Raw genomic sequence first — 26828 nt, 5'->3', positions numbered from 1 at the left:
GAGCTTATTGACACTGCTAGTAAAATGACCTGATGTTCTTTAAATCAATCATTTCTTCCCTGAGAATCAGCAGTACTTTGTACTTTTTTTTAATATTTATTTTTTAATTGTATTTGGACATAATACCTTTTTTAAAAATTTTTATGTGGTGCTAAGGATCAAACCCAGGGCCCCACACTTACTAGGCAAGCACTCTACCACTGAGCCACAACCCCAGTCAAGCACTTTGTACTTTTGACACTTTCTTTCGTTATGAATGGATATGTAAATATCTTTTACATCTCTTGTATGATTTGAGGAAACTCTGTACATTATTTATATATAAATGAATGTTATGCTGTCCTTCAAAAGCTCAGGTGAGACAATGCCACAAAGTCTAGAGGTGAAATGATGGGATTATGAGAGTCTTAAACCAATCAGCGCATTAATCCATTTGAATGGATTAACTGGGTGGTATGTAGGCCAGTGTGGCTAGAGGAGAGAGGTTCACTGGGCCTAGGCCTTCTGGATTTATACTTTGTCCGTGGTGAGTGGAGCTCTTTCTGCTTCTTGTTTGCCATTTCCTGAGCTGCTTTCCTTTGCCATGCTCTTCTGCCATGATGTTCTGCCTCACCTTGGGCTCAGAGGTAGGGAGTCAGGTCTCATCTATGGACTGAGACCTCTGAAACAAACTTTACCTTCTCTAACTTTTCTTATTGGCTCTTTTGGTAATCGTGACAAAAAGCTGACTGAAACAAAGATTATACAATACTACATATTTGGGAGTCTGAACCTGTGAGAAAATATTTGTTAAAATGACTTATGCTCAATGTTCCAATAAACATTCCTTGACGATTTAAATGAACAATGATTGAACTTGATATTAGACCCATTTACTAATTGTTTTTACTGCAATGTACCCAACATGATTGACACTTCTAGTTGCTTCCTTTGGACAAACGTTACTGAAGGGATCTGATGTATGAAATGAATCTATGCAATGCTTTGTTTCTGCATGGTTTTCTTAACCCTATGTATCTCAATGGTGAATTGACAACTTACCCAGAAATAAAACTTCACTTATAGTGAGTTTGTGGTAGGTCCTACATTTTTTCCATTAGACAAAGTTTCATCAGCAGTGGAGCTGATCAGTCTATATTCTTAGACAATGATATCACAAGCGAAAGTTTCAAGCTACATGTCAGGGGTACTATACTGCAAGTGTCTTCCCCAATCTCAAATGCACCAACTATGGCATGAAGGAAGAATGCCACTTCAGTATTGCCACGTGATTTCTGGCTAAGCAAGATATGACATGCACCCATACACACATGTAAAATGCATTCTCAGTTGTGGGGTCTCCGTTAGTGGAATCTCAATACTCATTGATGAAAGGATCCCCAAAATGGGATGTAGAAGCCCATTGTTTTATATTTTACTTAAACTTTAATATTAACTGACAGATGAAAATAGAAATAACACTGACTTTTCAAAAATTTACCTAAAAACGTTTCTTTCTTTTTTTTTTTTTTTTGTATATTTATTCACAGTCCTTTTAGGAAGCTGGAAGCTGGCTTTTTCAAAATGTGTGTAGAAAGCTAAGCTTTTATATTGGCAACTTATTGTCCAGCCCAGAAACCACATCCCACAAAGCCTTGAGGGAAAAGCGGGAGAATCCTCCTGATGCCATCTTTAGATGGGGATCGCATGGCTCTGAATAAGCATGCTTTGGAGCCAGTCATTTTAGGTTTAAACATTGGCCAACTTGAGTTTCCCCAAATTGCACATAACTCTCACTTTTGCCAATCAAACCCACAAGTTTAAAAATATATGGAAGAAAACAGCACCAAATCCTTCCAAAGTTCCATTAGGCAATATTCTGAAGCAGGAAGTGGAATGCTTTTATTTATTTATTTATTGAAATAGAGGTAGTTTTCTTCTCAAGCCAGGGGTTTTCAAGTTCCCATGTGTCTCAATGAAAGCCAGCTTAATTGTATAAGTCAGAGTTTTGTATTATAGATACCCAAGTATAATGAGTTCTATCATGACAGATTACAGTGCATGAGATATATGGTATTCAGTGGTATGTCTAAGAAAAAAAATAAACATTCTTCATTTCTTCATTAGTCAATGCTTATTTATAGTGCAATATATATCTACCTCCACTGTAGCATTAAAGTTTTGACTGCTTTTTAACTATAAAATTTGATATTGTTGTGGCAGCTGCACTATTCAAATGATAACTGTAGTACAGCTGTTATCAGTGAGGGAGATTTATAGCTTCCCTGCATGGATAAAAATATGTGCATATTTACTTTTAGTTTTACTGCCAATGTCCTATATTTTAATGACACAAGGTGAGATAAAAGAGCATTATAATAAGAATTCCTTTAATTCTGAAAACATAAATGGCATACTTCATGCAAAACCCTGTTTAAATTTTATGTAAGTTCCCTATATTTTCCTTCAACCAAACAGTCTAAATAGATAAATATCTTGTATCCTGTATATTTTGTGTGTTCATTCTGGCACCTCTTTTACACCAAGAGCACTGGATCAGAGAAAATGTAAGGGGAGGGGCAAAGGTAAGGTAGGAGAAGACAGAAAAGAGGAGATGAATGAGTAACCTAAAAGGAGCTCAAACAATATTTTTTTGTAACTCATTTCTGAGGGAATGGAATTCACTTGAAACTTGAGGTTCAACTTGAAATCAGTTTGCAAGTATATAACTGGCTGTCCAATAGACAGTGAATATAGGAATAGAAAGTTGAAAAATATTTCCAACTGATTTTGTCTCTTGTTCTTTGTTTCAGTGTAGTCTTGAACCAATAACCTAGTGACAGATGGGCAGAATTCAGAGCTCTTGGCAGTTTGGATCAGATCCGATAAGCATTCAGATCTATTAGGTATTGAGACAAAGTTGGAAATCACATGAGGACAGGTTCTCTCAGGAAAGTCCATTACTGGATAGTTTCTTATGGGTTGAAAGTGCTGCTAGAAGAGTCTTTGGAGTCTTTGGGTATTTCATGATTGATATCAGGCAATACAGAGGTACCCAGCGTGCTTTCAGTAGTATTAATCACATTCTTTAATACGGAAAAAATCTGGATCTATTTCTTCATTATTTGAAAGCTCTGAACTATCACATGTACTCATACACCCCTCTCAATTTACCTGTATTGGGAGAATATTGAAAGAGAGATTTTTTTTTTTTTTTGTCAGTTTTCTCCTTTGGTCAGTAATCTAGTAGTGGCTTTGTATTTTAAGCTCATTTAACATCTTGAGTTTTGCACTAGAAAGGGGATTTTTTTTTTCTTCACTCTTCAACCATATGCAAACCATATAGCCATGCATTGTTTATCAAACTACAACTCCTGAAAAGTTCATAGATGTCTTTGAAAGGTCAAATTACTGCATTTTTATTTAAATAGGGAGGTTTTGTACATTAAATTATTGTTCCCATAATAACTGCCTGCAACTGAATAAAACACAGAGACCATCTCCAATAAATACATAGAGATAACCGTATTAGCTGAATAGCCTTGCAATTGTTTCACTACAAAACAATGTCAATTAATTCAGTTCCCTACCACATGAACACACATTATAGCAAGTACTAGAATAAAGGAATTAGAATCCTACAACCTACAAGGGATTAGGATATGGAGGTATTCACTTCTAGTCTTATCTCTTTAAGCAATAAATATCATAATTTTTAAAAGTATAAAGAAAAAGAGTGTCTGTTTTTTTATTTTTTAACGTCTACACTATACCTCCCTGTGCCCCATTTCTCACCAATATAACCTTGCAACAAAAGTCAAAATTTTGCTACTAATGGGTAATTAACTGGAGTCCATTTTAAAGAGTATGGACATATGGGTTCTATTTTCCAGGTGTTTCCTAAATAAATTTTTAGCATGTATGTGTGCTTATGGTAATTTAATTTTCCTGTTGATGTGAATAAACCTATAAAAATGCAAAATATCACACATTTTCTTCCCAGATTTTAATATCAAACATCATAACTGACAGCACTTATCAAAAAGTATGAAATTTTCCTTAGAGTAATACAGATGAGAAGACTTCTGGTGAAGAGAAAATCACCACATGAATAAGATCATAAATATATTTAAGTTTCTATTGTCAGGTGCTTAACTATAGTTTATCCTAAAATTAGTCCTGTCAACAGATAAAAAATGATATTTTTGATGTCGTAAACAGAACATAAAATAGTATACAATCATAAAAGTTTATTTTGAATGTGAATTTACTAATTTTAGAGTGTTAATTTGTTTCTATTGACTTATTTGAAATGCTACTGCATAAAGATGCTGAAAGTACTTAATTGATCAATTGATTTCAGTTTAATCTATACTTTCTCAACATACTTGTTTCCATCATTTTGGTTTAGTCATCTGGTCATTGGCTATTGACTGACTGGCAATTTGAGTAAACTGGAATATATCCAATTTTCATGTTTGGAGGAATATGTAAATGATCTCTATATTAAAAGGGCAGGAAAAGTAGAAAGAATAAAAATTTCAAATGCATTTTCAGTTAGGGTGAGTTGTCTTTTTTCTGAAGAGGAGGAATGGCGACATTATCAATCATCTCTGGGTTGTGACTGCATCTGGGTTTCAGTGAGTGAGGATGTTGGTGTGATAAAAAATATCATTGAGAAATATAGTTCATTACTGGGAATATGAAAGCATGCAATTCTTACAGAAAGCTTAGAAAATAGTAGTACTGGGCAGATTAGGTAACAGAGGACTAGAGAAACTAGGTAACCTGTATAAGGTCACTCAGCTAATAAGATGCACTGTGAAAACTCAGAAGCTGTCTAAAGGGTCATTGAGATTTCAAAGAAATGTTTTTTACTAGACATATGGGAGCCACAAATGCAAACATAATGTAATTTAAATTTTCTGGATACATTCAAAAGAGTCAAAGAAATCAGGTGAAATTGATTTCAATAATGCATTTTACTGAATGTACCCATTTTTTTTTTCAAAATGTAATAACATAAATATTAATGAGGTCATTTACATTTTTTAATTTTATTTCTCTTGATTTTTTGATCTTTTAAATTTTTTTATTTATTTTTAGATATACATGATGGTAGAATGTATTTTTGACATATATACATGGGGTATACTTAATCTAATTAGGATCCCATTCCTGTGGCTGTACATGATGTGGAGTTTCACTGGTGGTGTATTCATATATAAACATAGGAAACTCTTTGAAGTTCAGTGTATACTTTCATTAACAACATAGCTCATTTCAGGCTAGTCACATATCAATTTCTCCATTGGCCTGTGCCTACTGTATTGGAGAAGATAATGTTAGAGTTCTTGAGAGTACAAAAGTAGTACTTAGGAGTACTGTTATTGATTCCTAGTGATCATTGTAGCTAAAATGGCCAGAAATTCTGAGAAAATGCTCCTACTGACACAAGCATTAACTTTTGATTGTGCAGTATAATGGTTTAGATCTGCAATGTTCCCTCCAAAGCCCATATGTTGAAAGCATTGTCCCTAAAGGGGCAAGTTTCAGAGATGAGGCTTTCAGGAAATGATTTGATCCTGAGGACTCTTATAAGGTCCTTGCTTAGCATCTGAATGGCCATCTTAAATGACAGCTGCCATTTTAAGGAAAAAAAAATTTCCCTTTCCCACCCAAGGGTATTTCTGAGAAAGGCTCACCACTCCCTCATACAAACCCAACCCCTAACCACCAGCATTAGGTCCCACTGGGCTCTGATTTCTGAGCCTGCCCCATAAAAGTCCTGGCACCCAAGCCAGTTTTGCTCTATAGAGAGATGGCCTTTGTCAGCTCTGACAAATAAACTCTCATGTGTATCTCTGCCTGCTCTCCATCTTTCATTTCTCACTTACCTGTCTCTTGTTCCTCATTTTCCTTTCAACCATAGTCTCACCAGTGGATTAATCCATTTGATGGATAAATGATATGAATGGATTACAGTGTTAACTGTAGGCAGTTAGCATGTGGCTGGAGGAAGTAAGTTACTGAGGGTATGATCTTGGGGATAATATCTGTCCTTGGTCCTTTCCTCCCTCCCTCCTCTCTCTCTCTCTCTCTCTCCTAGCTGCCATTTCCTGGGAAGTTTTCTTCCACCGGGCCCTTCCCCTTTGATGTTTCTTAGAGTCATCTGACCATGGACTGAATTTTTTGAAACTGTGATTCCCAAATCTTTTATCCTTTAAATTGTTCTTGTCAGTTGCTTTCATTGGAGCAATATGAACTCACATGTAATAAAATACTGCTTTGATTTGGGAGGAATGTAAAAACTCCAAGGGAACATGCTACATAGATAAATTAGGGCATAGCATAGTACAGAAAAGTGTACAAGCTTGCTAGTTGCTGAAACTCAGGAGACATGCTTTCCTGGCTTCATAATTACATGAATTCACTCAACAAACAATGTTAAGTGCTGCTGTTTCTGAACATAACTATGCTTGGAATGATTGATGGTCCAGCCCATTAGTCCAAGAGAAAGGTCTCCAAGTCTATGATATACCAGCATGTCCATTCAAAGAGAGAGATTGACAAATTCTTTTAAAGCTGGACCACACATACTCAAAGAAACTGATGGATTGTAATTGCTGTATCAACAAGTTCAGTTCCAGAGGCCATATAAATATGGGGGCAGGGGAGAAAGTGCCAAATCAGAAAGTTAAAGAGAAACAATAAAAAAGCTGATCTAGAAAATAGCCAGGACTGACTGTTAATGCTTGGTTTCCATAGCCAAGAAGAGTATAGACTGTAGGAAGAGGGATTGACAGTGCAATATGTTCACATTTATAGAGTATGTAGGTGTTTTATGGCTAGTGTAATTAATCAATAACTATCCATAAAATTTAATTATGGTGGTTTTAAAATTCTCTTCAAGCAATTGTTTTCTTCTTTGTGGATTTCCTCACCAATAAAATGATGATAGCGTGCATCTAACTCATAGGGTTGCTGAAAAAAATGAAATGAATCAAGAGCACACTTTGACCTTAAATTTGAAATTGTCCTCCCTCAGCCCTTCAAGCAGCTGGTGAAAGGAAAGCGAGGAACTGGGAGAAGAGTGAGCAAGAAATGAAAGACGGAGACCAGGCAGAGATACACATAAGAGTTTATTTGTCAGAGCTGACAAATAAAGGCTGTCTGTCTGTAGGAGAGAGAGGCAATACAGGCTTGGGTTCTGGGACTTTTATGGGACAGGTTCAGGGATTAGAGCAGGGTGGGTCCTAATGTGGTGGTTAAGAGTTCGGTTGGTATGAGGAAGTGGTGAGCCTTTCTCAGAAAGGACCTTGGGCGGGAAAGGGAAACTTTTTCTTAAAAACGGTGGCTGTTACTTAAGATGGCCATCCAGATGCTAAGCAAGGACTTTACAGCTGGGATTATAGGTATGTGCCAACGTGCCTGGCTTTGCTACTGGTTTTTAGTGAATATTAAATTGATGACTACCTGCAGCGGGATTAGCATTTTTGCCAGTTCATAATTTTTGTTCGATGGATATTAGATGTGGTAAATATTATTATCATGATTATTAAAGCAACCTGGGGGAGCTTTAAATAATACTTGCCCCCTGACCCTAAGTGTTTGAGGTGTTCCTTTGTGATCCAAGGACCAGCAGAGTTGGAAACTGCAAGAGGGATGTGAATACGAAACCCTGAGGCTGATCATCCTCAAAGTGAGCCCAGTCATAATAGCAGGGATTCTCCTGGCCCCACACTCACTTTAGAAGGGATCTTTAAACATCTGGATGCCCGGACAGCACCCAGAGGAACTAAAGGGAAACAGTGGACAAAGGCCCCTGGTATTGGTATTTTAAAAACTGTCCACATGGTAGCAGTGTGTAAATAAGGGAGAGAACCTCTGATCTGAAGTTTTAAATTCTACATCCTCACTTTTTTTTTTTTTTAAAGAAATGATTCTAAAGTTTTAGATGATGGCAAATTGACATAATAATAGCACATTAAGAGGAACATTGTGAAAAGGGTGCTTAACTGACCCAGTGTTATCTTTCACTGCCCTTTTTTATATGGATGAATAAAGACAGATAGTAGTTAATTGCTCTTCAGTTAGATCAAGGTCAGTCTTTTGTACTGAAGTCTTAGAACTAGGTTAAACAGGAAGGTATTACTTGTATCACTGTGCTTAACCTTGACTTGGGTCATTTAATGCAGTTTCCTAAACATAGTTGCTTATCGGAGTTACCTGGAGACCAATTTAAAAGGTAGATTTATTGGCTTTGCCACAGAAATATTTGGCCTGGTGGATTTGCGATAGGACCCAGAAATCTGAGTTACTTAAAAGCTTCCCAGACAATCCTAATGATGTCATTATCATTTCCTATGTGCAGCTAATCAAGGTAATAATGGTAGCAAAACTGATAATATTGGTAATCAAAGAATGTTGATGTAGCAAAATAAAAACAGTATTAAATTGTTTCCCTTCTGGCATATAATTTGTTAAATAGACCTGCCTGGGCCATGACTTACCTAGAAAATGACTTTTTTCTATCCCCTGTTCAGTACTTGGTAACCAATGGCATCAGATATTATGAATGACATGTTAATACCTCAGATAGCTCATCTTTTATTGAGCAATTTCTAGGCACCTAAATAGATAATGAGTGCTCCTAACAATCCTTTAGGATAAAAAAAATATTGCCTCTATTTTACAAATGAGGAATCAGAAGCCTCAAATGTTAAATAACTTAATTAGAATCATACATCAGGTAAAAGTAATGGGGCCTGAATTGAAAGCCAGGTCTCTATGATTTCAAACTTAAATTCATACAGTTGCTAAGCATCAAAATTCTAGTGAATGCTATTCCTAGCTAAAATATTAGTGGCAGATAAAAACAACTGAAGGAAAGAGCAAATGTCTTGATATGTCTTAATTTTTGAAAATGTAATAGTCTGTGCTTCATAACAAAATACCTGAAGCTGGGTAGGTTTATTTGAAAAAGAGGTTTATTAGGAAAAAATGGATTATTGCACTCACAGTTCCACAAGTCCAAAAGTTCACATCGTGTGATGACCTTTTTGCTGGCAGAGTCCTGAGGTGGTGTGGGGTACCACATAGCAGTAGGCAGGGAGCACATGTGAAGTCTTTTATGGTCTCTCTCCCTTCCTATTAATCCATCAGTATTCCATCATAGGGGCTCCACCCTGTTGACTTTATGTAATCCTAATCACCTCCCAAAGGACCTATTTCTAAACACCAGGTTAAGTTTCCACATCTTTGTATTTTGCCTCAACACAAGAAACCTTGGGAAATCCACTCAAATCATATTGAAGTTATAGCAAGAAATGAATTTTTAAAAAATCATTTTCCTATTGTAAATGAACTATGAGAAGAAAATAAAGGTTTTTTTTCCCCCCCCTAAGTAGTTGAGAGGTCTTTTAGACCTGTGTCCATAGCTTTTATATGTTTGTCATGAATGGGATGATCACAGTAAGCTAAGACAGACCTCTGTAAGGAAGATCTGACTTCTTTAACAAGGTGATTCCTTGAAAGACCATTGGATAAGTCCTTAAGGATCAGTCATTGAAGTTCTCATTTCCTGTTCAGTGTCAATCTTAGGGGAAACTGGAGGCAAATGTCCAAAAGACCTATAAAATTTCCTTAACCTTAAGACAATATAAACAAAATTTTTTTTCACTAGCAATGAAATTCAAAGGGCAAAATATTCTCCAAGTGACAATGAGGAGTGATACTGCAAGTTTTCTTATCTGAAAATACTTTTTACTTAGTTTTTGCTCCTTTGGAAATTCAGTCAACTTAAGGCAGACTTGGTTTGTGACCTTAAGCTGTAAGCCTACTGTGGAGCATCCTGTCACTTCTCGTGCCCCAGGAGAGCATTTGCTACATTCTGGTGTCACCCTCAGCCTAGTTGTTCATCTTTGGTCTGGGCATGGTCATTTGCATCCTGTCCAGCTCAGAGCCTGACATCTGGCTGGTTCTCAGTAAGTGTTGGGTGGAAGAATGAATTGACAGAAACAGTGGAATAAAGATATTTGAAGTATAGAAGAATCCATGATTTTTCTAATGGAATTCTCTACTCAGTGCAAAGAGTTATTTGAACCTTGCTTCTAGTTTACTAACCTAGCAACCCATGGAATCCTAACATAATTCTGAATATAGCTCAAAGTGGACTCAAATTCATTCATCTGGATGGAAATTATGGATACAACTGCAGATACCCTCACTTTAATACACAAACACACACAGAGACACACATATACAAACACACACACCATGTTTTTATTTTTGACCAGAAATTAAAAATATACCAAAAAGGAAGACTCTAGTTGATGTCACTGTAAACAGTTTAAGTATGGAAACTCCTGGCTTTGCATTAAATCACATCATTTCTATTTGATAGGCTAAATAAAAAATGAAGAACAAGCAGCAACAGTGGCATATGATATATTAAAAAAGATTTAAAAATGTATTCTTTCACCAAATGGTGTAGATTAAAGTAAGCTGTCAAATTGACAGCACAATAATGCCATCTTCACAGAAGCACATACTGTACCACAGTGGAAATTGTATCAATTTTATAAAGAAATTAAAGATGAAATCAGAGGAAAAATAGTTTGAACTATTATTCTTTGCAATTTTAGAATCATCATTACTTGCTAAAATCCACTCCAAACATAACCACAAGAATAACCATAATAAATCATGATAATTTATATCACAGCTTACTTTAGGAAAGTAGAATCAGATACACTTCATACTACTCAAACTATAATTATTTTCATTAAACTATAAAATTGCTTACAGAAGATTTACTCTAAACACATAAAATCATACCCTTAACAATGAGCACAACTAGACCATAAGTGTTCAAAATAACTGAAGTCAAGTGTAAAATAGCAGTCCTTGATTTATACTTTTTAATTATATATCTTTGTAGACACAATCAATGTACTTTTGTGGGTTTATAATATATTCCTTTTTATTTTGTTGAAACATCCGACAGGCTTATTCAATCTTTATCCTGTTGATTAAAAGGTAGTGTCAAAAGAAATTTATGAAAATGATGTCAGGTGCCTATTAACACAAAGTCCTCAGTAGTTGGTGTCTGTCAAGAATACAGATTATTGTAGAAATGAGGGATCTGGGGGGAAAAGTTAATGGGCATTGTGCTTTATGAAATGGGAGATTTAAAAAAAAAAGGTGGGTGAATAATTTGAGAGGGCTAAGAAAACCTAAAATATTGTTCTGCTGTGATATATTTTATACTAAGTGATGGAAGAATGAAAATTTTGAAAGCAATTCCTCGGAAATTGTATAGTTTCCAGGGTTCTTACATTTCCAAATAAATATTTAACAGACATCTCAATGGCTCTATTTCTTTACTGCCATCTTTGCCAATCCAAGAAATGCTTATCTTTGAACAAGTTACTACACTGTCATATCAAGCTTTCAGTTAATGCAGACAAGCTGGAATCCATGTATCATTTCAACACTTGTCAGAGTTCTTCACAAAGTCTGCTATTATTAACAATACCAATGTATATCTATTGTCATAGTTGAATATGGCTTCATTTTCTCACACTGTAGATATAAAATTTTTTTATAAACATAACAAAGTATTTGCTCAAATAGTTTCAATAAATTTAAAAGAAAAATTTAAACTTGTAATGGTTGTAAGTTTAACCAGTGAAGTTCTTAATGATTCTTTCATTAAATTCTTATGTACACATCCCCAAGAAGTATGGAGAACATGATTATTTTTATTTCACTAGAATTTAATTATTTGGATTGCTTCTCTAAGTTTTAAAATTCACCTCAGAATTATAAATTCCCACTCGTCTTGTTTCTGTGTAGATATTACCAAATACAAATTAATATAACATGAAGTAAAATTGTCAGGAATCAGTAATTGCAGAAATAAAATTCTAATATGCTGTTCAAATCCAGGAAGAAAAGAGTCTCCCATTTGTGAACACCATACAGAAATCTCAAGTTTACTCCAATTGAACTAACTTTAACTATCTGCCCCTGGTGAATGAGTCATTGTGATCAGGGATACACACATCCCTCAGTGACTTAGACTGGGTTATATATGGAGTCCTTTGGGTTTAACCTGTGACAAACAGCAATGGTCAATTCAGGCCAATGAGGACTCAGCACTGGAAATGAGATCTGGGATGGTGCCTCCCAAATCACACTACTGCAAGATTCTGCATGTGAGCAAAGAGCAAAGGAGAAATTGTTGTTTAAGCATTGTCATCTGGAGGCCAAAAACAAGTATCTGAACTTCAAAAGGGAAGTTAATTTACTCATTTAAAATGTTCAAAATTACCTGTACTGTTTTTTGAGTTGGAAACAATGTAACATTTAGTGATAAGGAAAGGATTTCTTAGAGAAATACTTACCTAAGAATTAAGCATCTTGGGGCTGGAATTGTGGCTCAGTGGTAAAGTATTCGCCTAGCACAGGTGGGACCTGGGTTCGATCCTCAGCACCATATAAAAATAAAGGCATTGTGTTGTGTCCATCTACACCTAAAAAATAAATAAATATTAAAAAAAAAGAATTAACTGCAATCTGTATTTGGGGTAAAATTGGGAGTTCATAACCAACTTGAATCTATTGTATGAAATATGATATGTCAATAGCTTTATAATGTTTTGAACAACCAATAAAAAAAATAAATAAAAAAAAAGAATTAAGCATCTAATATTGCCTGGTTTTGCTGAGAATCCTACTTCTTGCTCTGTCTCTTGATATATGCATTGATTCTTGATTCCAAAGAATATTAGCCTTTGTTAAAATTGTTTTAAATCATTCATAATAGATCAGTTTATTCTCTGGTCAGATTGTGTTTCTCATTTGAAAACTATTGTCCTCAATGCATTTCTTTTTAAAGAAATGGAAACCAAACTTAAAAAAAAAAGAGTGTAACTCTATGGAATGTTGAAAATTAAATCTACTGTAACTTAAAAATCATAAGGTAGAGCAATTTTCATCACTAGAGGTGGTGATGAATAAATCTACAAAAGTTAGTTCAGCATAGAGAAGAAGCAATAGTATGCATATGTAAATGTGTCATAAGCTGGCAGCAATGATATATCTAGCCATTTTGGAAACATATTGGATATTTTGGTATTTTAGATTTTATTTCACATTATAAAATAATCTAGTTTATTATAATTATTTTATCTCTATATGACTTTAAATATGATTAATTGTATGTCATTTTGTCTCAAGATAAAAAGGATCAGTCTCTATTTTTTTTATTTAAATTTTTTGATAGTGGGGATTGAACCTAGGAGCACTTTACACTGAGCTACATCCCCAATCTGTTTTATTTTAATACAGATCTTACTAAGTTGCTGAGGTGGACCTCAAACTTGTGATCTTCCTACTTTAGCCTCCTGAGTTACAAGAAAATGGATCCGTTTTAATCATGAATGACTTTCAAATCCTATCTATAAAATTAGTATCAGATTAAAATGCTATTTATATGTCTTAGATAATCCAGATAAGTGGACTAAAAACCAATTTTGATACTTCAGTGTTTTATTTATAGGTTTCACTTAACAAATTTAAAGATATTTTATAGAAAGCATGACTACTGCATCCCTTTATGTAAGCTTAATTTATTGGAGTGTATAATTTATAAAAACAACAATATGAATAAAGTTTTGTTTTCTTTAATCTTTAATCTTCACCCTTAATAGAATCAAATTAGTAATGCAACATGAATATGACTGAATTAAAATACATGCAAGTCTGGTGTTTTGAGGCATTTGAGTGAACGTAGAATGCTTCACTCTAAAATCTCTTCAAAAGCACATCATAGTAAGCATATATTAAATCCTTACCTTGCACTGAAATGACACTATAGTCATTAGGAGTGACTATGGAGTGATGAGGTGGGCACAGAAACTTGCCCAGCCAATGAGCAGTATCTTATTATGTGGTCACCTCCACATGTGCATTGTAAAACTTTCTGCAAATGAAAGTGAAAGCAGGGGGCTGGGGATGTGGCTCAAGAGGTAGCGCGCTTGCCTGGCATGTGTGCAGCCCGGGTTCGATCCTCAGCACCACATACAAACAAAGATGTTGTGTCCGCTGAAAACTAAAAAATAAATATTAAAAAATTTCTCTCTCTCTCTCTCTCTCAAAAAAAAAAAAAAAAAAAGTGAAAGCAGTCTGTTCTCTCTCAAAACTGAAAAGTGCAGAGGTATGGTGGACTTCTTTGATTCAGTTGTTCAAACTAAGTCTTGAGAACCTTAATTCCTTACCCGAATCTTGCTTGTCTTTACATTTTGATTTCATCCTTAGGCTCTATCCTGTAGCAAATTGGCACCCTCAGCCATAATCTCATTGCCTCACAAGCGGTTTTAGTGAAAACAGGTTATTGCTTTTCTAGAGTGGTTACCAAAGTCCCTGAGGCTGAGATTCACTCTGATTGGACAAGCTTCTGTCATGTGTCCATCTCTGAACCAATATCTGTAGCCATAGAGTGAATGCCTAAATTCTTTAATACTGGGTTATGGTCTTTGCTTTACTTTAGCAAAGAGATTACTTAGATCACATGAAGTGTCTAGTCTCTACACGAAATTGAGTATATTGCTGCAGGAAGAGGAAGCAAATAATTAGGAAGCAACTGTTTGCTATTGAAGCCTGTTCACATATTTTGGAATACTAACTCAAGATGTATTCTGAACTTAGTATTCATAGTTTAGCAAATTATGAAGCATTACCTACAAAACAGTCTCATTATTTTCTATCCCTAGTACTTTTATTATGGCTATGGCTTTACAAAATTAACTTAGCATTCTTACTTATAAGCCCTTCTATGGCTGATATTTGACTAGTTCCAAAATAGATATTGTCCTCATAGAAAAAGGACTTGTTGCAAATATTTAAAAGTGTACCAGACACTTTTAATATTTGGAACTTCAAGTCTAAAAATATTTTGAGAAAATACAAGTATCATTGGCATATGTTTAATATCCCAAGTTGACTGAGTTGAAAATATTTAAACTTATTCTGATTTATTTCTGTACAAAATATTCCTTTAGAGCAACGTAGTTATGTGCATAAACTTTGGAACTTGATTACCTGAACTTGATTCCCAAGCTAACCACTATCATCTTTAAAAGTATTTAAACTCTGTGTCAAGAATTTCATATATAGCCAGGCACAGTGGTGCATACATATAATCCCATCAGCTAGGGAGCCTGAGGCAGGAGGATCACAAGTTCAAGCCACCTTAGCAACTTAGCAAGGCCCTAAGCAATATAGAAAGACCCTGTCTCAAAATTCAAAAATAAAAGCTGGGTGCAGTGTTGCAGGCCTGTAATCCTAGCCACTCAGGAGGTTGAGACAGAAGGATCATGTGTTCAATGCCAATCACAGCAATGATGAGGCAATAAGCAACTCAGTAGACCCTGTTTCTAAATAAAATACAAAATAGGGCTGAGGATGGGGCTCAGTGGTTGAGTGTCCCTGAGTTCAATCCCTGGTACCAAAGAAAACAAACAAAACAAAAATCTAAAAATAAATAAATAAATAGGGTTGGGGGATGTGGCTCAGTGGTTAAGCACCCCTACGTTTAATCCCTGGTACCCCCCCCCCCCCCCAAATTCATATGTAAACATTTAATAATAATGAAAATAACAACAATACCTAATTCATGGGATTCTTTGGCAAATGTATTAATATAGATATTTCTTGATAAATGATGGTTTTTTATATTTAAAAATATATTTAAATTTGTTTTATATGAGAATGAAAAATACTCTTAAGTCAACTCAAGAGAAATATCAAGCCTACCATCAATCAAAAGTACAAAATAAGGCATATGTAACATGGAAATAAGTGAAGAACCAAGGACCTAGGTTTTAACCCCGATTTACCCCCAAACGATTGTGATCCCTGCAAATCTCTATGTATCTTTGGACTTCAGTTTCTTCATCAATGAGATATCTTCTCTTCCTAATAAGATTAGATAATTGTATAAGTACTAATGGAATCTGGGATAAAAGATTGACCTGAATTGTCTTGAGGTTAATTAAGCAAGATATCCCAGAGGACACATGTTTGGAAGAGGCTTTAAAAGTATGTTAGGAGACAAGACTTAAAAAAGAAAGAAGAAAACATAAACTAATACGAGGGCTTTCCCAGGTGAGGCTGAGGACAGCTGCTATTGAGGCCTAGAGGTAGAATCACCAAATGATATTTAGAAGGACTTCAGGTATCTTTGGTTATAGTGTTAGAGCATATTGTGAAGTAATAGTAGTAGAATTTATGGAGGCAAGAAAGGACTTAGTTAACACAGTATTGAAGGCTTAATTTTTTTTTTTTTAATGCACTGAGCAATTATCCTAAATTCCTGAGTTAGAAAGTATGTGGTATTTGAGAGAATGACAAACATTTTGAAACCATGTATGTCTGGTACACCATATTACCCACAGCAAGTTTTCATGAAGTATGTGTCGCTTTGAAATTCACTGGCACTTTAAAAATGAGTGCTTATGGTGTTCATGGTATTCTTTTTAAAAACGCATTTCATTTTAATCACATAAATATGCCTTTATCTCCTATACTTAAACTGAATTTGAAGACTAAATGTACTTCTCTTAAATGATCATTGTATGGTTATTCTTTTTACCATATTCCTTTATAAAAGATATTCCCTTTTATTGGAAAGAATTTGATGTAGGCATAATTTAAGCCATATTATAACATTGCCAAGTAAATTTCTGTGTTCTTAAAGGGACCTTTTAACACAGCATGTTCCCTTCCAGGATGCACAAGAGATGAAGTTGTTTCTAACCTCAATGATGTTATTCCTTAGACCTTAACTTTCCTATTATGTACATAAAAAATTTTAGAATCTCTTTTGTTTATATTCTTTCACTCTCTCTCCAAAGAATTGAGTGTTTTTTACCCCTTCAAACACTGATTTCTCTATTTGTTTTTTTCCTGTTCATATTATGTGGGGCCTGTAAATTGAGTCTGCTTCTGTTCTGCATATTGAAAGCAGTCTATTAAAGATCACCTTTCTTAAGGAAAACAAACATCTGCATAGGATATTAATTGATATGAAGACTTGATGGTAAATATAATTATGACATCAATTATAAAAGACATATAACTCAAAATTGAGGCTAACTGACAGCATAATTCTAACCCATTGCTATGATGTAAAAGGGGAAACCTATTTTCTTTTAGCAGCAAATGGTTGGAAATAGCATAAAGAAGTTTATACTATGTAGAGAAGAAATGCAGAAAATTTAGCCATAGTGCACTAGTTGGCTCTACACTGTAAAACAAAATCTTTGTGCATTCATTATGTCAGTAAGGAGAGCTAAGTGAAAGACTATAGGAAAAATCTCCAAATTTCTGTGGCTTAAAATAAGGTTTCTTTAAGTGAGGTTTTCATGAGTACCAATTACAAATGGATGGAGGCTCTGCTTTGTGTGGGCCTCACTTTGCAGAGTAAGACAGCATCCATACTCTGGAAAACTCTGGCTATTGTGGCAGAAAGAGAGCACATTATGCATCATGTACTAGCTATTAAAACTTCCATCTGTCTTTTTCATTCAATTTATAGTTCAAAGTAGGTCATGTGGCAATATCAACCCCAAGGTGGCAGAGAACCCTACCTCCTTCTTAGAAAGACACTGGAAAGATTTGGTACACAACAAAAATGACTGTGATATTCATAAGAACACAAAATAATTGCCCCAAATCTATTAAACCAAATGATTTTTAACTTCAGGAATCTACATGTAAGTGAAGTACAAAAGGCAATTTTGTAATATAAATTTGAGCATTGCCTACTTCAGAAAAACTTTGTTTCTATCTCATAGCCTCCTGTACAAAATCCCATCTCCATAGAAACTGGCACCTCCCTGCAGGCTTTTTCTCATTACTTCCTACACAAATATTGTAAAACAGTGCTGAATGGAACTTCTGCTGGTTCAGAATTTTGTCTGAAGAGCTAAAGCTGTGGGAAATGGACCACAAGTGGCCCCACATTCTAAAAAGTATCATGTTCCCTTTTCCCTTCTCAGCTAGCTGAAGTAAAGCAGAAGAATAGATATTCGAATACATTCAATGAATGGTCAGCTGTGGGCACAGAAAGGGAGTTTTGGTGTATCTACTCCCTCTCTTTCCAAGTTTACAAGGACAAGAAAATTACTTGTGGGGGATGGTGTTATATATTAAAAAGGGAAACTGGTGTCTTCCTCTAGTGATGAAAGCTGCTGAGCCATAGGGGTTCTTTAGGCTCACTCTGTACAGAGGCGAGGTTGGGGGGAAAATGCTACACATCTTATGGAATTTGCTTGAATTTGTGCAAGCATGGGGATAGTTCCTCTTTTCTCTGAGTGGGAAATAGCTGGAGCACCTGCCATATAGGGTAAGAAGAGGCTGCTTCAAGTCAGGCATGGTGGCACAGACCTGTAATCCCAGTGAGTCAGGAGGCTGAGACAGGAGGATTGCAAGTTCAAAACCAGCCTGAGCAAGACCCTATTTCAAGTAATGAAAAGAGCTGGGGACGTGGCTCAGTGGTAAGCCACGCCGCCTTAAATTCCAAGTACAAAAAAAAAAATAAATAAATAAATAAAAATAAAAAAGAGGCTGCTGTAGTGATAGGGCAGTCTGTGCTGTTAGTAGTTTTCATGACAAGGGTGTGTGGATATTCCATGGAAGAAGTGGAAGCCTCAGAGACCTCCTGTGTCATGGGAACTGCATCCCTAAGAAACTGTTGGGCAGACAGCCAGGGGCAGGAGATGAGAGAAAGAAGAGGTCAGCCACAGAATGCCTCATCCATCTTCAGGAACCTCTGGGATGTGAGGGCTCTGAGGGGCCCATAAAAAGGATCTGATTTGGATGACTGCCACCTAGACTTTCACCTCACCCTTCTCCCCTCCAAGAGCCCAACAATGTCACCACCCAAGGGAAACACAGAAATAGCAGCGAGAAGGACAAATGCGGGGTGGGGGAAGAGAGAAAAGAAAGAACTGAAGAAAGCAAACCAGGTTTCCCTTGTCCATTGCAGGATCCAAGACACAAACCAGGATTCAGGTAGGAGTTGGGAGGTACTTTAATTTGAATATGAAATTAATGCTTAGATCTTGACTAGATTTTAAATACTAAAAAGAATCAGATGCCTGTGGGATTTGTCTTCAAAGGATGGGGAAAGAAAGATTATAGAGTATGGTTTGATGAGGTAATTAGTGGAAAAATTAAAGAATGTTCCAGTTGAAACCATTCTTGAAAATATTTGTCTATTTTTTTGTGTGTCATTCTTATAACCACAATATTGGAAGAGGGACTGGGAGGAGCTGAGCTTGACATATATGGGTTTGCACCTAGCCTATAGGAAGAGGAGCCCATACGGAAGGTGATCTTACCTACTACATCCAGACATGTTTCTAAAATGAAAGCCCAGCAGCAAGTCTCAATCCAAAGAGGAGAGACTTAGAGTTCAGGCAGAGGGCAACAGGATGAGAAATGGAAACATCAAATCTGGCAGGGTTTTTAAAGAGAAGATGGGAGATAGGCCATAGAGATGCTTCTAGATACTGAAGCATTATTGTAGGCACATTTTATACTGAATCCAACAACTTTAGTTATTAAAGCTGCTGAAACATCCTAGAAATCACCTGGATAACTCTTTCTATTTCTGGCATTAAAAGTCTACCCATTACTCCAGGGTAACTATATAGTCACCACTTCCACAAAATATACTTGCCTACTATCTTTCCATACTCCCTGGCTAAAGATCATCTCCCTGCCTCTGGACTCCAATAACAAATGACTATTTACACTTACATAAAATTGTGTCCCTATGTCTCCCATAATTGATGTGAAAATCAGGAAGGTTAGCATTTATTTATACACAGGAAGTACTTGTTTGGTGAATGTTGCTATGAAAATAAATTTATAACTTTGAATAGTTTTGAGCATAATTTTTAAGTTAGAAAGGAAGTTGCAGATGAAATCAACATCAATAAGTGTATTTATTAAGCAATCACATTTACATATTGATGTGATAAGCAGTATGCCAAACAAGTTACATAAATAGTTTTCAACTCTCTGAGACTAACTTACAACGTTACTATTTTGTGAGGTCCTGAAATGGATTGGCTAGAAACATATGTGGAATGCTGTGCAGTCAAGAAAATAATTTACAGGAGAAGCAGATATATGGTGATGTCCAAGAATGAGGGAAAGATGAGAAGACAGGTAGTAATGAAATAATGGGGAGGGATAAAATAATATAATAAGAAATTGTCATTATTGTCTCTGGAACTGGTAGTATTGAACTAGCCAGCAGAAGATAAACTAATCTTTCATATTTCTTTCTTATTTCATTCCTGTTGAATTAAGGTCATTTGCTTAGTTCTTCTTTTCTTTATCTCTCTCTCTCTCTCTTTTTTTTTTTATAAAATTAGATTAGTTAGTTTAAATTTTTTAAAGTAGTAAACCTATTTCCCCAATATTTTTTTTTTCAGAACTGCAGTACAAAAAGCATTAGGTTCAGTATTTTACAATGGAAATTTCCTTACTTGTTGAGAGTAAAATGTATTTTCCAGTGAATTTTTAAGTTAATGTTTAAAAAAAAAGAATCAGATAGAGGCATGAATAATTCCCATGCTAATAAGGCAGAGAAAGTGAGTGACATGATTTGTCCCATTCTCTATCTTGGATCCATACAGGCACCTACACTGCCTTGTACTTTAGGGTGCATTTTGCCTGCTGAAACTTCATGAAAATTTTGTAAATTTCCCCTTTCCTTTTAGTTATATATTTATATAGTGGTGGAATCTTAGGGACTTAGTGCTCATGTCTCATGAGTATATTTGCATACCCAGGGATTCATTTAAGGTATAAGAAGGATAGCTAACACCTAAGGACAGATCTACTGAATATGAGTCTACTACTGAATATTCTTTAAAATTAAGAAAGTAATTAGAGAAATTGAAGCAATATTCTAACTTATTCCACAGGATTTTATACTAGCGGGTAATAAAATCTGCACACAGTCTTCCATGTTTCAGAATGTTTATTCCATTGCAAAATTTATCTGGTTATCTCAAAGAAAGGGCAAAAAAATATGGGAAGTCTGATTTGAAAGATGGTTTCATGACTACATTTGCTCAGGCTCTCAGAGAAATTTAGAATTTCTGGAGTGAAAGAGTGACTGTGGACATTAATGCACTTCCTCCAAAACAATCATTTGAAAAATACTCAGTTTTGATTAAGTACCTCCAAAAACCATGCTCCTTCTTGCACATTCTTTCTGAAATAAGACATACCCCAGTTTTCTAAAACCAAGCATAGGAGAATAATGCTTGTTCTTAAACCAGTTGAAGGAGGACAATGTTTGTGTCATCAAAAATATTATTATAAACAATAATGACATTGGCAACATCATTTGATCTTTGTGCCAAGGGTGAAATTAATGTTATATGCTTGCCTTATTGATCACTGTAAACAAGTTTGTGTAAACCATGCTTAAAAGTATTTCCATTTCCCTTCTGATAAGTCAAGTTTTCTTCACAAACGTTACTGCTTCTTCAGGATTGGAAATAGCAGAGTAAGTTAGGCATTTGAAAAATTAGTTTGATTTAGAGATAATTTGTTTTACCATGAAAGAGAAAGAGAGGAATAAATATAAATGAAACCCTCCAAAGGTATCAATATTTTCAGGAAGCAAAAACTGTACCCATTCTCTGGCAGTCTCGTGCAACTTCCATGATCAAATAAGGACCTGTAGATGTCAGGAAAATATAATATGACATGGGTTCTTGGAGGTTGGCCAGACTCAACTCTGGCAAATGTCTACCATTGCCAATCTCAGTTACTCTGTTTTAGTTAGCTTTTTCACTGCTGTGACTGAAAGATCTGACAAGAACAATTTTCTGGAGGAAAAGTTTATTTGGGGGCTCACGGTTTCAGAGATCTCAGTTTATAGACAGCCAACTCCATTCCTGGGGGCTTGAAAGAGGGGAGGAAAGTGGCACACAAAATAATTAGGAAATAGAGTGACTCCACTCACAGATACAAAATACATACCCCAAAGTCACGTCCCCAGTGCCCACTTCCTTCATCCGTGCTCTACCTGCCTTCAGTGACAACTCAGTTAATCTCTATCAGGGGATTGATTCACTGATTGGGTCAAGGTTCTCATAACCCCATCATTTTTCCTCTAAACCTTTTTGCCTTGTCTCACACATGATCTTTGGCGAACAGCTCATATCTAAACCGTAACATTCTGCATTCCTTATTTTCTTCATGAACCTTCTCTACTTGTGGCTTGTGTCTTTGTTATAGAGATATTTGAACTAAATGAACACAGATATTTTCTAAGGTTTTCTAACTTCACCTTCAGTTTGCACCTCACTAGCTTACTCCAAGACAAATAAAAAGGGGTAGTGTGCTCTTAGGTCAGATCGGCAAAGGCATTCCGTAAGCTTCTGTGCATTGCTTGCACATGCAAGCTTTTCATTTTCCATTTGTTTCCTTGCCTGGAATAACCAAATTTGGTAAGGAGTCATTCATACTTGTAGTAGAAAGCATGAGAAAAAGAGGCACTACACAGCCTGACTGAGGTGCTGATACTTTCAAAGAGAGAGTATATGCCTGGGAATACATAAGATCCAGTGCTGCTGAAAAGTGAGGATTGATGGTGATTTGTTATTGAATTAGGTTAATAGCAGTGTTCTAATAGGTTTGGGATATTTATTTGAAAACATGTTCACACTGAGTGTGAAAAACCAGCATACATTACTTTTATCAGTAGACTGATAAATAATATGATGGCATTGCATTACAATTATAATATGCATTAAAATAAGACCTTGTATTTTTGGAGGCAATCCATTATGTAATTCTAAAGTTGAAACAAAAGTACTGATGTAATAAATTTTGTGTGTTTTGAAGTTGAGTTGGTCACTTTATAACAAAGGTAGTCTTGGGAAAAAACAGCAAATATCACCTTGGCAGTCAATATCAGCCAGGACTAATAACCAAACTTCTTTAATAAGGCTCTTCACAAACACTGGCAGAAATTAGGAAGTTATCGGAGTTGGAGAGATATCACTGGAGGCTTTGGGAGTTTCTTCTGAAGTCATTCTGAATTAGCAGCTAATGGGGAGCTTTCTTTGATAGTGCTATTATAATTAAATGCAGCTGGATGAGAATCAACCACAAAGGGAATTCATTTGTTTATCATTACTTCTGACTTTGTTAGCAGATGTTTTCGAAGTACCATAGTAGCCAGCATAATTTGTCTCTGTGTAATGCGAAGCAGGTAAACTTTGATTAATAAACTGACAAGTACATTCTTTAATTTCTTTTCTGAAGTTTGCTTCTGACTCTTATATAGCACATATGTCAAATCCGGAAAGCACACGAATAAACATTCCGATTCTTTTTATATATGTCAGGCCAGCTGAAATGGAGGTGTCAGTCGGCGGTGAGCTGGCTTATCAAACGTTCATCCTGAAAGCTGCTGTAGTATTATCGCATGTATGTAGGCTAGTGAAAAAGATAAACACATATGGCATATACATATCAGCTATAGAACAACAGCTCTCTAAGCTGTAATCACTATTGGCTTTCCATAAGGAATTCAATCATCTTCAGCAAATTGAATCCTTTAAGAGTTTAAACATTAATTCATCTATTTAAAAAGGGTAATTTTGACATATCCTTTGCTTATAATAAATGCCTCCTCCACTTCTTTACCAGGCAGACTTCCTCACCACCCACTTTGTTCAGCACCCAGCACTCCTGCATCTTCATTCACACTGTGTTTTCTACCTGTCTCGCTTTCCAATATTGCATAGTGCACTTCTCATATTACTTAGAAAACTCTTGAAAATGATGCCCCTCTCTCCAAGTCTTTCCCACATACCTGGATGAAGTGGTGATGTTTCCTTTTTTTTTTTTTTTAAATTGGTTTAACAAGGTTTAAATATGCAGCATCTGTGATTGACTTTGCATTCATTACTCATAGGACAAATCCATGTGTCCAATGATCCTTTGCTGTTTGTTTAAAATTAATATTTGCCCAAGATAAAGTTGCCAAGGGTCTGTATGTCCTTTTATTTTCATGTCCACGACTCTCATACTGGTTTCATATTCTGGCTTCTAATCTCTGTAAATGCCCAGCTGGGTACTGACTACTTTGTGCGTACTTGAAACTCAGATTTTTGATGCTGGTGTTACCAGTCCAGATGTTTATTCAATTATTTATTACAACTGCAAATTTATTTCTCAGGATACATGTGCAAACATATATATTTATGTCTGTGCTTATGTTCTTACCTGTTTGGTCTGCAGAAGTCAGATGGGCTTATGTTGGCAAAAAAATTAGAAAAATAGTCTGGTGAACCTGAAATTTTCTATAGATAAAGAATCTTCAGTGTCATCCTGTTTCCCTCTTTATAAAGTTTCAATAATTTTAAAATAAAGCATTTTTTTTTCACGTAGGTGGAGTGAAACAGGAGAAAAGGATGAATTTTGTGATTATACAGTGCTGAGTCTAAAATCCAGCACTTCTCCCTACTAACTCCCTGAGCCTTGACTTCATTGTCTGTACAATTGGGGGGACAATAATAACATCTTGTGAGGATTCCAGAAACTGTATCTAACAATCTGGGCAAATAATAGCCTCTCTATGTGTATTTAACAATATTAATAGAGATAAATAATTTGCTATTTCAATAAGAGGCTCAAAAATAGTTAAAAATGATCACTCGTGGGCTGGGGCTAGGGCTCAGTGGTAGTGAGCTCGTCTAGCATGCATGAGACACTGGGTTTGATCCTCAGCACCACATAAAAATAAAATAATAAAAAATAAAGACATTGTGCCTACCTATAACTAAAAAGAAATATTTTTTTAAAAAGATCACTCGTATAAAATAGTATGAAGAATGGCCTTCTGTGCTGGTCTTCATGGGTGACATTCACAGCATGTTACAGCACACCAATTTAGACATTATTTAATGTGAAACTTACTTGAAATGTTAAATTGTAACTAAAAAGTGATTGAAATTCATTAATGCCTAAAAAGTGTTTCTTATGAAAAGAGAACACCTACTTGTGACTAACTGCCAACTATCAATTGTCATTTGATTAAAAATAATCCATCTGTAGCAGGTACTATTCTAATTGGGTGACTTTTCAAGGAAGCTTCATTAAATGCTCATTCTCTAAAATTTTTTGAAGAATAATTGTCCATATTCGAAGTGTGAAGATAATTAGTTAAATCGCAATCTTAGGTTGGTCTGTAGTAAGGAACAAATGTATGCTGGTACCTTTATGTCACTTTAGAACATTTGAGAATTTTGTCAGGAATTTCTATCCTTTTAAGCTGTTTCTCTAATGGGAATCTTTCTTTACTTTCCTTCTTTTGGGGTGAAGAGAGCAGGGCCAGAGTCACAATGTTTTAATAGAACTGCAGATTAGCTAATTTTGAAAAAAATTCTTGTTAAGATGATTGTCCTTGAGGAAAATTCTTCATGTATGAGTAACTATTCTTATTATTTCATCTACTTGGCTAGAGAGTAGAATTACCTGAACACATTTCAAAGGAGGATCATATGCAACTAGAAGAAGAGGTGTGGCCTACAATGTGACTTATACTTTCTGAAAAACTTTATGCTAACAGGTCAGAAAATTAAGCAAGGTGACCATTCCATGTAACTCTGATTCTTGGCTCTGTGTGTCATCTCTTAAGAGGACCAGATTCACAGCTAGTTAACAATATAATATATCCAGCATTTTCTCTATAGTTTGGCGATTGGTGAATCTGTGGAAAATTTACCTATACTGGAAAATTGCTGAGATTAAATGACATGCTATTTCTTGATGCTGGGGCCTTATTTCAAAATCTAGGGAAATCACACCACATCTCGAACATCATTCCCAGTGGTTGGCCATGTTCATTAGACTGGTATGAGTATAAATAAGACACTATGATGTCAGATAATCTGTGGGTATAATTGCTTAGATAAAGCTTTTTAAGCAGTTGGAGATAAAATAGCATTATTTCAACAGAATGACCATTTTACCGTTACTGAATTTCTCCTGTTGAGTTGTGAGATTAAGAACAGATATAGCATTTTTAGTGACTTTGTGTGATTTTTGTGGTATTTGTTGAATTGTTGAGGGTAGTGTTCCTTGAAATGTGTTTAGGGAGGCATTTTTAAGTTAAAGAAGGCAAATACATAAAAACGTTGGGGTGAGGAGGGCTGTTGTCAGGCACCCAGTAGATCCCAAAGGTCTTGGGAGAAGTAATAGGATATTTGCAAGGAAGAAGAAGGTCTTCTACTAGGTATTGCTTTTCAGTATACCTGGAGCTTGCTCTGCATAATCTCTGGAATATGAAGAGCCACTGGGTGTGAATCAAAGAGAAGTGGGGCAAAACAGATATTGGGGTAGAAGCCAGGCATCTTCAAAGGTGGCGGTAGGAGTTCTATAGAAGCTGTTTGTTTAAATCAGGCAATCTGGTGAGGCATTGCTGCTGGAATGTGGACAACGTGTTCTTTGTGTTTAAGAGGAAAAATAGAAGTGCCCAAATGTATGGAGGCTCATACAAAACATCCATGAGCAGTGCTAACGGTAATGCTTCTGCTGATACATGTCTGTTTTTACATTTCCAGAAGCCTTGACCCTGACTTCAGTCAGAGCAGCTTATCTCTTGAGTTGTTTCTGTGCCTTCATCCTTTTGCTCTGAGGCTGCAGCACTACAGGAGACTCAGACTGGGGTGAATCTGGCAGTGACCTTGCTGATTCCTGAGATTTCCACCTCTCTGCAGCTGAATGATCTGTCAAGG

The 26828-nt window shown here is 35.7% G+C and overlaps 1 long non-coding RNA gene across 1 annotated transcript in view; it reads right to left on the bottom strand.

Annotated features, from left to right (window-relative positions):
• The window catches only part of LOC139707659 (uncharacterized), a 115415-nt gene that overhangs the window by 13712 nt on the left and 74875 nt on the right, over nucleotides 1-26828 (bottom strand). Inside the window, exon 3 of the long non-coding RNA XR_011709131.1 lies at nucleotides 12390-12518. This is a non-coding gene — a long non-coding RNA (uncharacterized lncRNA). The remainder of the gene's footprint in view (nucleotides 1-12389; nucleotides 12519-26828) is intronic.

This window comes from Marmota flaviventris, chromosome 11 (assembly GCF_047511675.1).
Source record: "Marmota flaviventris isolate mMarFla1 chromosome 11, mMarFla1.hap1, whole genome shotgun sequence".
NCBI classification, from domain to species: domain Eukaryota; kingdom Metazoa; phylum Chordata; class Mammalia; order Rodentia; family Sciuridae; genus Marmota; species Marmota flaviventris.
Note: the sequence above shows the minus strand (reverse complement) of the source record. Positions and strands in the feature narration are given on the sequence as shown.